The following is a 15,489-nucleotide window of genomic DNA, read 5'->3' on the forward strand; positions in this document are numbered from 1 at the left end:
GCTTCGAACGAAACGCTATCGTTTAAAGGAAAACGAAATTCGAGCGCTTCACATACAATACGTTTAATCTCGATTGCTTTCTAGTGACGTGTAATTTCAAATATTTCATTTCTTTCCATCTAGTTTTCCTTCTTCTCGATGTTCGGATATTGGAATCTGTGGGTGAAAGTCCTAAAACTTAAAAGAGTCGTCGTTGCTACTTTTATTTCTTAAAACCGATAGCATACCAGATAGAAGCATATCTTTCAGAAAAGATATAACCCACTTCCTCAAACTTTAAGCTACCATTTCCGAGAACTCCAACAGTCATAAATGTCAGGAAGAAACCTCGTTAACTAGCCAGAACCTACCATATTTACCAAACTGCTTAAACATTCGCGAGCTTTATCATTTTCCCAAGTTTTCCACGGACCGTGTAATTTTAAATCGCGTAGTCTAAATCCTGGGCAAACTTGGAATCCGTGAATCGAACGTCAGGACATACGACGATTTGGCGTATCGATTATCTCGTGTCAACTCTTCTTACACCGACTTTCTGTCACTGGTCCAGGCACAAACATCGTTTTACCACGTCTATTCTCTCTCTGTTGGAAGTTTCTAGGAAAACGCGACGCGTTTTCGCTTCAAGACGAGTTTCACGAGCTACCGTTATTACCATGGACACGTTGGGCGCAAGTAATCCAAGGAGGATTTCTGTAAAAGCAGCTCGCTATTGTTCCTAGCCGTACAATGGCAGAAACAATGCGCGAGATTATCGAGAAGAGGATAATCCCGAATTTCATTAGCGCCCAGTGGAAATCCTCGTTAAATTTACGCTGTTTTTATCCGATGACGAACGCGAACGCTCGAGTGTGCAAGTTGACAGAAACAAAAGGAGAAAATAGATTCGTAAACGTTTCTATTCGACGGAGCTAAGGGGTGTTTCAAGCAATTTCACTGTATACGAATTTTTATACGAAAATACCCACACAACCGTAACAGAGGATAAATCGTCGAAAGCCAATCCGTTAAGCTTATCGGTAGAGGATTGGTCGGTTGGCTTGTAGCGTTTTCATACAGGCGAACTGGCAGCTTTGCCCGAGAAACGTCCAACGCGAGAAATCGTAAAGGAGCTGCTTTCACGGTGGAAATTTACGAGTAACAGAACGACGTTAACTTCGCCGTGGAACGTATCGGCGAGAGATGTTGCGCGTGTTAGTGGAATAAGCGATTAATTATCAGACCTAGAATTATTACGTAGAATAAGAAAACCGTGGTCAGACTGAAAATTTCTTTCGATCGGGGTAGACGAAATATAAAATTCACGTCGCGATTGTAAGTTAAAAACGAAGAAACAGTGCCTGTTCGTACACGCCGATAGCGTGAGACACAAATAGTCTGAGCTACAAATGTTTGATCGAAAACGAAGAGGAATTTTGAAAAGGCGGTAGGAAAATGTAGAATGGACGAGACTTTGGATATAAAAATGGAGCAGTATGATTTTCCTCGTTACTCGTGAATAGGCGAGAGTTTTTTGGCGCCGCGTTGGCACGAGTGGCTCGCGTCGACGCGCTCACGACAGAAAATTCCGCGGAAAACGCTGATTCTCATGCCAGCTACACGTTGCAACTTCTCGTTTTCAAAGCAACGCTTTAGATAGAAAACCACGATATTCCGAGCAAACGCGAACTTTCGCGAAATAAACGTCACGAATTGGCAGCCATGCGGAGAGAGAACTTCTAAAATTCGTGTATCGTTTCTGTTATCGGTTAAAATAACCATACCGCCTGCGTTCGCACGGTCATCCTAACTATCGAAAAAGAGCAAGAGTACTCGGAACGATCTTAAAATTAAAAATTCCAACAATTTCATAATCCAAGAAAAATCCATCGAAATAAAACATCTAAATTTCTCGGTGGTATTTTTTTTTATTATACACCCGAACCAAAAATGAAACGAAAGATCGTAACAAAAGACAGGCGCAAAGTCGCAGAAACTTCGGCGACGCGGATCTAGGCCGATCGATCGGTCGATAACGATCGGCCTAATATCATTTCCTCTGTTGGAAGAGCGGAACATCCGCCAGGGAACAATGGGACGTCGGTCCGTAGCCCCGATCGCACAATCGAGCCCGCGACAATGAGAAAAAGACTAAACGCGGTACTTGCCTTCGACGAGCTGCTCCTTCTTCACCAAGATCAGAGGAATAGCTCCGGAGTTGCTCATAGTCCCCTACTCCGATTCGCTTATCGAGTCCTCTTCCGTTCACCGGTTCCTCGCTTTTCACCCGCGCGACACCAACCTCGATAACATCCAACCCCGCACTTGTGCCGATTTATCGTCACGACAGTTGCTATTCTCGCGCTCGATGCTGTAACACCGTGTCCACGCGACAACTCGCCGATCCTCTCCGCTCCTTCTTTCACGATGGCTTCTCCACGATCGACTGATACAAACGTCGAACCGAGAATTAATTACGAAATTGTTTGGTCATGGCGACGATAACAGGCTCGATACATGATTAGATAAATTACCTGTTTGTCACTTTGTCCGTAGAGATCAATGGCTTTTCTTTGTTGACTGATCACGCGATCGTTGGTGGGGGCTCGGCGGTATTATCTGAAAAAGTTTCGCTGGCCCATCGTGTGTTTCCTACGCGGTTCTATGTATTCTGTTCGAAACTTTCTTCGGATAAAATCGAGGGCACGAAGCGTAAATGCAAAGAAAAACTTTGTTGGTCGTGTGTTTCACGATGGTCGTTCGATCGAGCTTTGCTTCTTCGGGATACAGTGCCGCAACAACGACTACAACAAAAACCTCATGGATTTCGCAGAGGCGGAAGATCCTCGTACGAATCTTTCCGACGCACGCAGGAATGCAACGCGATCAACACGACTCAGCGAGGCACACATCAACTACGATTCTTTCTTCTAATCGTCGATCGTTGATAATCGTGTTGGTGAAAGAAGTCCAGCGAAACGATCGAACAGAGGGTAGCATAGAGGAGCAGGGATTCAAACAATGAAAACTTCTGCTTTTATATTCCCTGGGAATTGTTCGATCGACCTGTTCCAAGGGTGAGACACGGAAGGGGCGTTCCCAAGCAAGTTGAATGGATTTCCGGCCGTTTTCGAGAACGCTTGGGGACGCTCATCGATCTTCATTTAGACCGACTTTGAGGAAAAATTGAACAGTGGCCACGGTATAACGAAGCAACCGGGTCAATCGGGTCAACTGATCGCTTCCGGTATCACGGATATTTTCCATTCTCGTATTACCATCGTTTCGACCAACTTTTAATTTATACGCACCAGGTTTCGATGAAAACTTTCCACGTAGGGTAAACGGACATCCAGTTCACATGGACGGGATTGAAACAGACTTTCGGAAGTTCGACCGATTCGTTTGATTTTATTTCAACGAATCCGGGAATTTTTTTAGATAAACGGAACCGAGTTTGAGTTAGGATCGGTACAAGCGGAGAATTAATAATGAAAATGGGATGATACACGGAACACGTGTTTCCGATGAAAAATTAATCCCCGTTACGAGGTACAAGGAAACTGTGTCATTCGGTTGATTCGATGACACCCGGGTGTGATCGATTACGCGATATAATTTTGGTCCCTGTGGATATAGTTGTAGCAAAGCAGAAAAGTAGGGCGGAAAATAAAATTACAACGCATCGAATACAACGTACGGAGGAAGAATAAAATTCGCAACAAAAATTCAAATATTTTTATGTTCGCCGTTACGTGGAAAGTGACAAATATTATTGAAATTATTCGATAATATTTTGGCGGAAAAATCAATCTGTAGAACGGGTGACATTGATACGATACGGCGGAAAGGGTCAACTTTAGCTGGCTATTTCATCAACGCGTCACTGATCGATCACGCGTTACGTTGATCCCACCCTGTTTGTGTCATATTGTATGGACATGTAAAACCTGGATGTGCATGCACCACGGCCAGCGTTTATAACGTGCAACTTCTGTACGGTAATCTATTTGCTCCGAAACGAACGAACTCGCTGAATTGCCCTTCCTTTCTCACTGGTCGAGCTCGAATAAATTTCATTCTGTGTATCGTCCCAATTTCGCCCTCCAATCGGGCCTCGAGAGATATTACAAGCTATCGAGGAAGAAAAGTTGGTAAAAAAACTATCTACGATCTACGTCATATCGAAGAAGAGCTTAAGGAACTTAGAACTATGATACAATAACTTTTAACGATATAAACGAACGGAGCGATATTGTTTCTGCTGCAACCATCTGCAGTATCAATTTCATACACGTTACGCGATTTTATCGGCCAGAACGATATTTCGCCTGTGAGGCTTTACACATACAATACCTATATCGAGCGTAGATACTTTTCCAAACAACGTAGACAGCCTGTCGCGTGCTGCTCGCCGTTTCCGTCAATGGACTAAATCTACCAGAGAAGACAGGAACTCGGTATTTTTCTTTTCATACAAATTATAACCAACGCATGATAATTTATTTGTTATTATAAAAGAGAAAGCACGTTCTAATATAATAATAGAGAAATTTAACGAACACTTGTTGAACATAATTCGATGAAAATATCGGTCGGACTATCTGGAATCGTGCCTGCGCCTATTCGGCCTGGAAAAGCCAGATTCGATTAATTTTAACGACAACGATATGCGTTGTTCGCGACGATCTCGTGCATTGTATTCGTGTCTGTTTTATTAACGAGAACCGCGAACAAAGTGGAGCAATTAACCCAGCGAACGAACTTCAAACGAGCAAAATGTTTTTAGAATATTGCAAGGGAACAAAGGGCGCTGTATCGAGCAACAAGTAATCGCGTCGCATCTTCCTAACCAATTACACGTCGCTCGGATTAGATCGCACTGACGTAAAATTCGGTTGGAAATTGTGAGAAGCGCGAGCAGGTAGAAGCGAACTAACAAACGGGCGTGCGTTATAGGAAAAAGATAAATCATCGATCGATCGAAGGAAAGGGATCTAACGTTCCGAGCAAGATTATATCTCCGTATTTCTTCCACCCGACACGTATTTATATGCACGTGGAAAAGATGAAGTAAATCCTGAACGAGGAAGCTCGTGAAATTTTCATCGGGTCTCGTCTTCAACGCTCCTCGAACTCATCGATCCGTAACGTATAACATCTCCAACTTGCCATAAAAAAGACGACGAGAGATGTTTCCTCGGAAAGAAACGAGGAGAGAAAAAGAATCACCTGAGATCATCCCGAAGAAGCCAGCTTTCCCTTGACGCGCAACACCACTGCCCGCCTCTCTCAAGCCAACTGGCAGAAAACGAGTAGAAAGAAAGGAGATTCGAAAGATCGAACGCGCACACGAGGTTGCTGCTCTCGATCCCCGATGGATCACGTGGCTGGATCGGCGGTTCAGGATCCCGGCCAGTGTCAGCTCACCCCCGGTTCAAGCTGGATCGATGAAGGCTGCTCCTCGCATCGCACGCTGCCTGGGTCTCCTCTCTCCCGTATATCGACAGTTTCTCCCTTCGAGACGCCGTGAATCGAGTTCCACGATTTCGTTCGCCGATCTTCCCACTGCTCGATCCGAATCCAGAGGACGGATACTGCTCGTGCGGACGAACCAAACCCTCGAGTTAGTCGCACTACCGCGGTTCGCGATCGAATTCCAACTGGACGCGGGCGAAGGATCGCCTCTGAACGCTAGACTCGAGTGACAGTGGTGGACGTCGAAACGACAACTTCCAATCGACTGACCGAACCGCGAGCAACCAAATGACCGAAGGACGATAGATAGACGGGAGGAGTGGAGCGATATCGTAGGACGCCACCGATCGTCAGGATGGAGACGCACAAGTGGTTTTTCGCGTTTTGTCCCGGGGGTTGGTTGCTCTCTCTGCCCCACTCACCTGGTATCCGCGTAGGGTGCGCACCTACTACTACCCACTGGGTAGCTACCTCTGCCACCCACCCGACCTAACCCGTCACCCACTCTGGCCACCCCACTGCTTCACTCGCTAACGCCACGTTAGGAACTCCCTCTCTCCCTCTATCCTTTTCTTTCTCGTTCCCTCCCTATGGCTTTACCGTGCGCCATTCGCTCCGTCTCTCTTCGGGTTTCGCGGTCTCTACCCTTCCTTCCTTCGACATTCGAACTGGTTTCCACCGTCTCTATCGACCCCGTTAAACGAACGTTTGGCTATCTTCGTCCGAGCTTCGCGCGCTCCCGGTTTATACTCCCGTCGAGAGTTTACACCGGCGCGGCGCCGCTTTCCTTCCAACGCGCCGCTTTTCTTCTACGATTTTCTCCACCACCACGGGCTTCGTTACCTTTCTATGCTTCTGCCTCTTCACCAACCACGCTGTAGTTTCTCATTTTGTCACGGCGAACTAGCTTCATGCTGCTTATCGTTGCTGCCACCGGTGTGCTTATTACTTCTACGTCGTCTCGGTTCGAGTCTGTTTTCTACGTGTCTTCGATGTTTTACTTTAGATAGCTTCCTTTACGTACCGCCTATTTCCAGCAGATTTTCTTTTCGCGGCTATGTCTTCCTTTCGCGTTCTTTGTCAAACGAGTTTGTTACGTTTCGTCCGTTTCCACTCTTCGTTGCTAATAAAATTTCCACCAATTTTCGTTTGGTGGTACCTGTACGTAAGCCGGATATCGCGTGACTTTTCTTCTCGTCGTGCGCGTCTTTCTCTTCGGGACGACGTCGATATGTTTCGACGCCGCACTTTCGAAATTTCCAATCGTTCTAATTGGTCGAGAGCGAAGAGTACGATTTCTATCAATAATTCCGAGAACGTGCGGTCTATCCACGACTATAGTTACGTCCTACTTTTTATTTAAATGGCAACTGCGCGGCCTGATAGGGATGAACGTCGATGAAAGTTTGATGAGAGACCCGTCATAGGGCGGTTGCGAAACGATTAAAGTTTCACCGGATTCCGCTCACTGATTCTCCGCTTTCGTGATTCATGGGTACGCGTCCGACCGAAGATGCGCCCTACGGACGCGAATCGTTCGTTTTAGACGCTTGTTAATATCGATTCGGGAAAATTGGCCTCGACGAAGGTAAACGACGATAAACGGCTGAAATATGGATTTTGGAATATCGTTCAAGGTGTTTTCTAAATCACCGGTCTTTGTTACAGTCGTTTGGTATTTCCAGCACGAGCAGATGCGTTGGTATTAAGCATTTCGCGTATCATTCGTTGTACACGACCGTGACGCAAAATAGCAAACGATCGTTGACAGAATCTCATTCGACTCGCGTTGTCGAATCGAGTTAAAAAATGACCACTTCGATCGAGAACGTGAAACGCATGAAAGAAACGTTTACCATCGTCGCTGTAACGAAATATCCGCTAAATCAGAAAACTGCTCGTTCGAAGAACCGTCGAGTTTCACGTGTACAAACATTTCGCGACTAGTTGGAGCGTTTCGAACAAACGATAGAGGCTCATGCACGATTTCAAGCATCCGCAACGTTCGAACAACGCGAATGTCCCCGCTATACTCAGAGGATACAACGACTACTTCGAATAGTAAACACATTACCCACGCCCTTGCTAGTCCGCGTGATTTCCAGTGTACCTCGCTCTTTGTACGCTCTTTGTGCTTTAGCAATGTACGAATTTTGTCTCTAGTTTGTTTCTAGAGACACAAATGGTACCAAGCTTCTCGCAGGATAGCCACCGCGAGTTAGGCCGAGAACGATCATTGGGTCTCTATGGGATTTTAAAATGAAAAATCCAACGAGAAGTGCAAAGAACTGCCGTTATTTTTCATGAAAATGTACTCTGTGTTTGCTATTTAAAACGATTCGTTGTATTCTTCGGCGTTGTAATTCAACTTTATTGGTTGCGAGATTAAAGGAACGATACGTTCAAGAGATGAAATCCAAGTTCTCAAAATAATTTGATTTTCACTATTTTGATTTTCAACTCGCTGACACCTCGCTTTCATTTTTCCAACGTTTGCTTCGTGCGATTAAACGATGCGGATTTTTCTCCCCTTCGAGAATCTAATCCTCGAAACGTCCAACGTGAATGGAACATGGCCAATAGGGGAAAATCTCATGCATTTTGAGCTAAAAAAAAGTCAAATTCCCTGTTCCCTTCGATAAACGCGGGCCGAAACGCGGCCGCGATTTATTGCCTTGGCACGAGGCGATCGTAATATCGGGTCGAGCGATATCGGATCAAGCCTCGACTGAGTAATTAACGTAAATGGGAAAAAAAGACGATACCTTCGAGTCGGAATCGGTAAAGTCTAATTGGTCACTTTCATCGACGAATTACCGCGAATAAAGAATAGATCGACGAAGAATCGATCATTGGTACTGCAAACCACGCGGAGGACAAGGAGGCTTTCGATTTAAATTCGATTTCACGATTTATATGTAGTTTAAACGGAAAACTTACGTAGAAACTCGTTTCATTTCTCGTTCTCGTTTATAACATTCCCATCCCTCGACGCATCCATTGCTGGATCTTCAAATTTCCAGCCAAAACTTTCAACAAGTTCTGATATTTGCATCCCTTAAGTGAACGAATCGCAGAGTCGGTAGCTTCTCGATCTTCCACAGCTATTTTCCTGAGAAATCAATTTTTCTGAAAAAGAAGATCTCCGTTCGAAAGGGAAGATGCTGACCGCGGAAGTCGAGGCAAAGAAACGAGACGAAGAATGTTGTTTGTTCGGAGAAAATTCGTGATTCGATGCGATCGGTGTGCAGTAGTCATTGGAAATACGTCGTAATGGCATAGCAGTTCTCTCGACAAACAAAATTCAGCTCGATCGTATACGTGGCGGGCAACCGGACGACGCTATGATTTTTCTGCTCGTAATTGAACGATCGAACAACGTGTATGGCTTTGATGGTTGATCGCAACGAAGGATGTCTTTAGGACCTGTTTTCGTTCGCGACACGTGCTTCTGTCCGAGTCCAATGGATGAAGCGAATCGCACGCGTTTGTAATGAAATCCTCTGTTTTAGACTTAAAGCGACGTTTATCGTAGGCTCGCGTTCGATAAATCGGTTTCGTTGGATCTCGCGGCAAGACTGGATCGGAGATTGGTTAAACTCGTTTAGAGTTTAACAGGTAGTACTAAAGAGTTCTTGGATCGGCTACGATAATAAGGATAAGCGTACGGTCCTTTTTTATGATCCTCTTTATGTGTAGATAGCCGCTCATTGGAGAGAACGAATGGTACGAGAGAGTCGTGCTAGCAAAGCTTGGACAAGAAAAGTTGGAGAACTTAGCGGAATATAGGTTAGTATAGGTCGTTGAAAATTTCAGAGTCTAAGATGTATTTTCGATTAACTCCTTGACGTCGTTTAACACGAAGCAGAAAGTTTATATAGCGGTAAAGTTCGCAGAATGAGTGGCTGTGTCTCGGTTACGAGAAGTAACTACGTATTATCTGATCGAATAAATATCTAGGTTTGGTTCCAACGATCTTTCTACAAGTTAGTCCTGCAAGCTCCAATGATTTTCTCAACGAATAACCATTTTTCTTTCCTTCTATAGCTATACGGTTCAGTTTGTTACGTATTAGGCGCCACAGGCAGTTCACGATGTTTGGAATCGACATCGCGGTACAACGAAGGCTCAACGAGGGTCGATCGTGTAATCGAGAACAGATAGGGTGGCACTGGTTTCAACGCGAACTCCAGATGATCGATCAGGTCGAACGGATTACATGGCGAATTTTATGCTTTTAACTTAACCACGCACAATACCTCGACCACTCGTGGAAATTTAACATTCAACTGTAACGAGTTTGAAAAATATACCCGCGATTTATCATCGGCGATAATTCAACGACGTTGCAACGACAAACGGCTGGTTTACCCCTTTTCTCTCTTTTATTGTTACGAGCGTTTCGATATCCGGACAAAAAGCGAGACAAGCTAGAGAAAAGGCGAGAGCAGACGGTCGAAAGCCGATCGACTCGTCGTTAAACGAAACTATTTATTTTTATTTCTCCGCGGCCAGACGGCGAATCCCTTTATCGTAGAATCCTCTTACGGACTCCAATTCTGAAATACAGCCTCGAAACCAGACCACTATATGCTCCATTTCGCCCTTTTATTCTCAAAAGCTTCTCGTTTACCTTATCTTCCGATTTCAAGTCCAGTCTGTCTTGTATTTCCTCCGATTGTTCCCTGTGTATCGAGAATTTCGCCAATCGTTCGACCAACTATTCCAATGCAGATTATGACCAATGTTTGCGTTGAAATATTTGTAGCGGCACATGAGTTAGAGGATAATTCAAAGCATGTTGTTGTTTTGCCTCGGAGAATCAAGATCGTTAGGATACACGTAATGTGAGAATAAATAAACTCCGAGCAAAACAGTGTTGCCGCTACGTGCAACCGTCGCACAATGGCGAATTTGAATTTTCCGACTCTCCCCGACCAGTATAAATAATCGGACGCGATCGCAAGGAAATGAGTTACAGTCAGTTGTCGATCAGTTGTTAACCAGTTATCAACGAATTATCAGCGATCTAATTAACGAGTCATTAGCGATCTATTTTACGACTTATACACTGTCTTAGCGAATCGGTTAGTACGAGCGTCTTTGCGTACATTATCTGTATACTAATTTATCATTTTAAATATATTCGACGGTTTCAACAACGAGCAATCTCGTCCATTAAACCTCACCGACCAACCATCCTCTACACATAAACCTCTACATATTTGTCGAACATCACTGTCGGACAAATTCGCTGTCCTTGGAAAGTAATTCGACTGAACCTTAGAAAACGTTAACAAATGTTACATAAACATAGCAGACGCTTCGCGCGATCGCCGACTTTCCATAGTTTCTTACGTGTAAAGCACTCGAATCTCGCGAATGAATAAAATTGTAATATCTCCGGGAACGTGTAGCCACCGACAATTTCTATCTCGAGCGACTTCTAAAGTCTACCCTAACGTGACGCAAAAAGTTTCCACGAGTTGGCGCAAAAACTACGACAGACAAGTTTGATAAGCCATTATCACGAAGAAATCCTCTTTACGGAAGGATCAGTGGACAGAAGAATGTTGTCATACTCGAGCTACTCCGAGCTACTCCAAGCTACTCCGAGCTGCTCCGGTTTTCACTTTAATCTCGATATTCGTGAAATATTGTGAAATATAAGGTAGCAAAAAAGTTTGTAAGATGACGTTCAAGTTTCGTTTACTCGAATCGCTGTCAGCTTCGTATTCAACGAGACCAGCGTAGGTGTTCGAGACGAGCAACTCTAAACAAGAATGATAAATTATCCGCGCGAAACATCGGTTTTGACAGCTTGTATCTTTGATAATGAAATATTAGGATCATGCTTGGAAATTACTTCTTGAGAGCAGGCAAAACGATACCAAGTCTTCTCGAAATTCTGAATTACCGTTAGATGAATAACAAGCAACTGTTTTTTACCAAATTTCCTGCCCGAGTCCGAGAATAATGAAAAATGGCAAGCAGCAAGATTTATCTCCTGCAATGCTACATCCACGGTAACCACGGAAGACGAGCATTAAAGATGACAAACGATCTTGCCTCGTCGGTTAATCTCCGTTGCTGCGAAGTAACGCGTTCTCGATAGAATGATCGATGCAATAGCAAAATGCTATAGTAAGGTGTAATAGCAAGAAGATTCAATAGAGCTAAAAGGCAACGAGACACGTTAAATCACGTACAAGCCTGTATAATGGCAACTAAGTTTATGCTAACCACTCAACGATCGAAGCGAGGTAGTCGTGGGAAACCCCAAAGAACATGGTAATTCTAAGACGAGTCGACCATCCCAGGTACCGTTAATCGTAGATCAAAACCATCAGCAACTTTAGACCTCGTCCCAAGTAATTGACACTTGGAGATGTCTCCTTCTCGCGTAGGTGGTAACACGGATCTTAACACTAAGATAAATGAATAGCTGTTACTCCAAAAATATGACAATGTTGTATATGGAATATGTTAAGGTTTTATCTCATAATAGAGAGAGAGAGAGAGAGAGGAAATGCGTGGAAGAACGTATAACAGAAATATATTTAAATAAATTTGACACTAGAATTACCACACCAGTCAAATTGGCTGGTTTTACAATGACGTAATGACTTTCGCAACGATAACCAAAAGAATAATATAATGAATTTTATTTTGTTTTGTATGTATACATTTGTATGCATACAAGACTACTTCTACCAATACCAGTCAAACTGGATGGTATTTGTCAAAGTGTAAAAGGGTCCTGCAATGTGTTTATCGAGCCCCAATTAACCAGTTCCTCGTTTTGTACAGCCTTCCACACGTTTTTACAATTTTTACTGCAAATCATTCGATATGACGATATCAGTTATCAGGAAAATTCCGGATCGATCGCTAGATCGCTAGATGCTAACATTAAAAATTCCACACCATTCAAAATGACTGTTTTTACAATTTTATAAATGTGTCAAGCCTCGTTTAGGAATCATGGTCCCAGATGAATTAATAGTACCAAAAATGTACTCTACATAACATGGAATTCCTTCTGTAAGAAAGTAATAAATCAATAAATATAAAAATAAGTGCAGATCCGTACGCTGGCTATGGGTATTTATACAATTATGAAAACTGGCCTCTCTGTACCTGGCTGCATTATTTGTGCAAGGCATGTTCCTAGAAAAGGCTATGGGGCTGAGAGGCCTTCAAATTGGTTTAATGCTAAACAACACTCAATGGCTTCGAGGACTAAGAAAACTAAACATTAGAAAAGATGCGGAGTGTCGCTTGAAGTGAGATCCACTGGAACAGAATATCTTGCGTATTATTGTAGCTTCGTATAAAGATGACTGGCAACGAAATTGGAAGACCGTTTTTTCGCGAGCACCAGGTGTGTTAGGTGGGTCTATTATTCTCGTTATTAAGGTTTACGGAGAGGAGCCCGCGACACAATGGGGGCTCGCCTTTTCGCCGCACGCGCCGCTAAGAATTAAAGAACTAAATTCGGTCCAATTAAATTTACGACCGCTGCTCCTTCTAATGAAAGCACGCTCGACACCTTTTTGTCCCCTGGATCGACTGTGACAGCGTTCTCCAGCTGCTGCAGCCAACATTTCCCCGTTCGAAACGTGCAATACACAAGGTGACTTGTGTAAAAGATCATTCGTGAAACTGCGAGACTTTAGGTCGTATAAAATGTAGGGATTGGTATTTTAGATCGTAAGGTAAGTCGGCTAAGAAATAAGAAGAGACTAATCTGGGAATTTTAATCTAGAGACGTTGACTGCTGTTTCTTAAAATAAATAAATACAAAGTATCTTAAAGATTAGACTTTTCTGCTTATAAAATTCATCACGGGAGAACTGGACATTTTGAATGTTTGCGAACCAAAAGGACCAGAAGGATGGTCCGTTTCTGTTTGATTTCAAAAGTGTGGGTAATCAACCAACCTGCAAAGGTTTAAAGATACCAACGGTCAAAGAAGAAGTCGGCAGGTACGCAGAAAAATACAGGGAAAGAACGGCAACACATTCCATAGGAAGAAGACTAAAAAGAAAACACCCCACTGACCTCACTAAAGAAATAAAATACTCAAACTCGAAGATGGTATCCCGCTGGGGGTAGCCATCCACGTGTTATTTAGCAATTAAGTTAGAAAAATTTACCAAATGTCCAGCTGTACAAATTGTAAAGTACAAATTAAATAATAATAAAAAAAAAAAAGAAAAAACCAACCGATTTTTCATTAGTCAGCCCTCAGCCTCTGTTTGTTATGTTAGTACAGAAGAAACCTTTTGGCATTTCCTTCGGATGATCCTTCGCGTCTTCCGTTAACGCTATTTACGATTTACAAATCGATACTAATATTCGTAACGATTTGCATATCGTTTGAATCGTGACACGACGATATCTTATCTGTTTCGAGTAATCTACGGTAATCTACAGCGGTAAATTACAGAAAAGAGATTGGATGAAATTGGAAAAAGGTATCGTGGACGCGATAGAACGATGGAAACGTGGATGACGGCTGGTTTCACCGTTTCCTCGGGGCCGTACAGTTCCGTTAACGTTTCATTAAAACTTCTCTGCGAAAGCGCCGGTGTCGTGAATTTAATTAGGACAATTACGCTCCCTCCGTGTTACCAGCTCCGTTACAGTTTACTCGTGGTGCCGCGGGAGTCATTTTTACGACTCGAACCCGCGCGACTAAAGTCGTTCCGTGACGTCGAACATCGAATTAAAATCCTCTAATCACAGGTTTATAGATAACAACGACGAGATTCGACGATAGCGTCTGACGAATAAATTTTCTTTTCGCTTTAATCTCTTTCTCTTATTCTATTCACGCGTATACATTTTCGAACTGATCTTAAACTCAATTAAGATACGCGTTAAGATATCGCAATAAAGTTGGGACGAAGATATTCTCTACTTTGCAACGTATACAAATTGCGCTTAAAATATTTTCTGTACTATCACGATCAAAGATAATACTTGGCTCGTTGTTTTCGGATGATAAAAAATAAATTCCTAACAATACATAGAGAACTGATAATACGCAAGGACGAATTTTACGTTTCATTTGAAAAGATTTCGAAATTGGCCAATTTTTTCCCACTCACATTGCGCCGAAAACGAAACCACAAATCTTCCAAGCTATGCATCTCGAAATCCCGCGAAATATTCCAAGAATCGGTCGATTCGATTGATCGAGAGACTGCATGGTAGGAAGGTCGGGTCGGCAGTTTCTCCAAGAAACACAAGCAGCTCCGCTCTACACTATCGAGCACTTGTGTAACTGTTGTCGTATCCGTGCAGCCCCTGTCGACAGTTCGAAGGGTGAGAAGGGTGCACGAGCGATAGATCGCATGCCTGGCGCCAGTTAACAATCGAGAACCCTGCATTTATGAATAAGGCTGCACAGCAGGCGAGGTAAGGTCACAGACAATGAACCTCGATTCAGTTCAGGGCCTCAGCGCGACGTCACGTCAAGACGTTGTCGGTCAGGGTGGTTCTGCCACACCCTCGACCTGTCGCGAATACGATACCTTCTCCTCCTTAATCTGTTTACAGACCTGCCTTTAATTGATCGAACTGTATGCCGTGTAGTTGTAAATTCGATCAAGGGTCGATGATACTCGTGTCTTGAAACGGGGTGGAAATTTACTTCGATCGATTCGGAAAGAACAATAGTTTCGGAAAAAATTGAACACCTTGGAAACACAGCATATGCGTGAATGTAACATTCACAGATAACGCGAGATGTACGTGGCAAACACGGCACGATATTGTACTATCGAAATTGTGGCACGCAGCGTTACGTGGTATAAAGATGTGTCTCGTATATTTCGTGCAGAGTGCGCTGGAATCGATATTTCAGACGCGCAAACCGATTCACTGTGGCAGATAATACGAAACAAAGCTTGTAAATACCGGAGTCCGTATGGAAATCGACGTTTGCCGCAAAAGTCGAAGCAATCAGGGAAAAATTCACGCTCGCCTACGATATACTCGACCTCGGCACTGGGCTACGATACA

At 43.6% G+C, this 15,489-nt stretch overlaps 1 protein-coding gene and 1 long non-coding RNA gene across 2 annotated transcripts in view; one reads left to right on the top strand and one right to left on the bottom strand.

Annotated features, from left to right (window-relative positions):
* LOC132913073 (solute carrier family 12 member 4) overlaps positions 1-15,489 on the bottom strand; it is a 100,248-nt gene that overhangs the window by 63,836 nt on the left and 20,923 nt on the right. The gene's annotated exons all lie outside the window — the stretch shown is intronic.
* LOC132913078 (uncharacterized) lies at positions 8,662-11,655 on the top strand. Its single transcript, XR_009659324.1, has 3 exons — positions 8,662-9,075; positions 9,157-9,246; positions 9,505-11,655. It is a non-coding gene; the product is annotated as an uncharacterized LOC132913078 (long non-coding RNA).

The sequence above is a fragment of the Bombus pascuorum genome, chromosome 12, assembly GCF_905332965.1.
Source record: "Bombus pascuorum chromosome 12, iyBomPasc1.1, whole genome shotgun sequence".
NCBI classification, from domain to species: Eukaryota; Metazoa; Arthropoda; class Insecta; order Hymenoptera; family Apidae; genus Bombus; species Bombus pascuorum.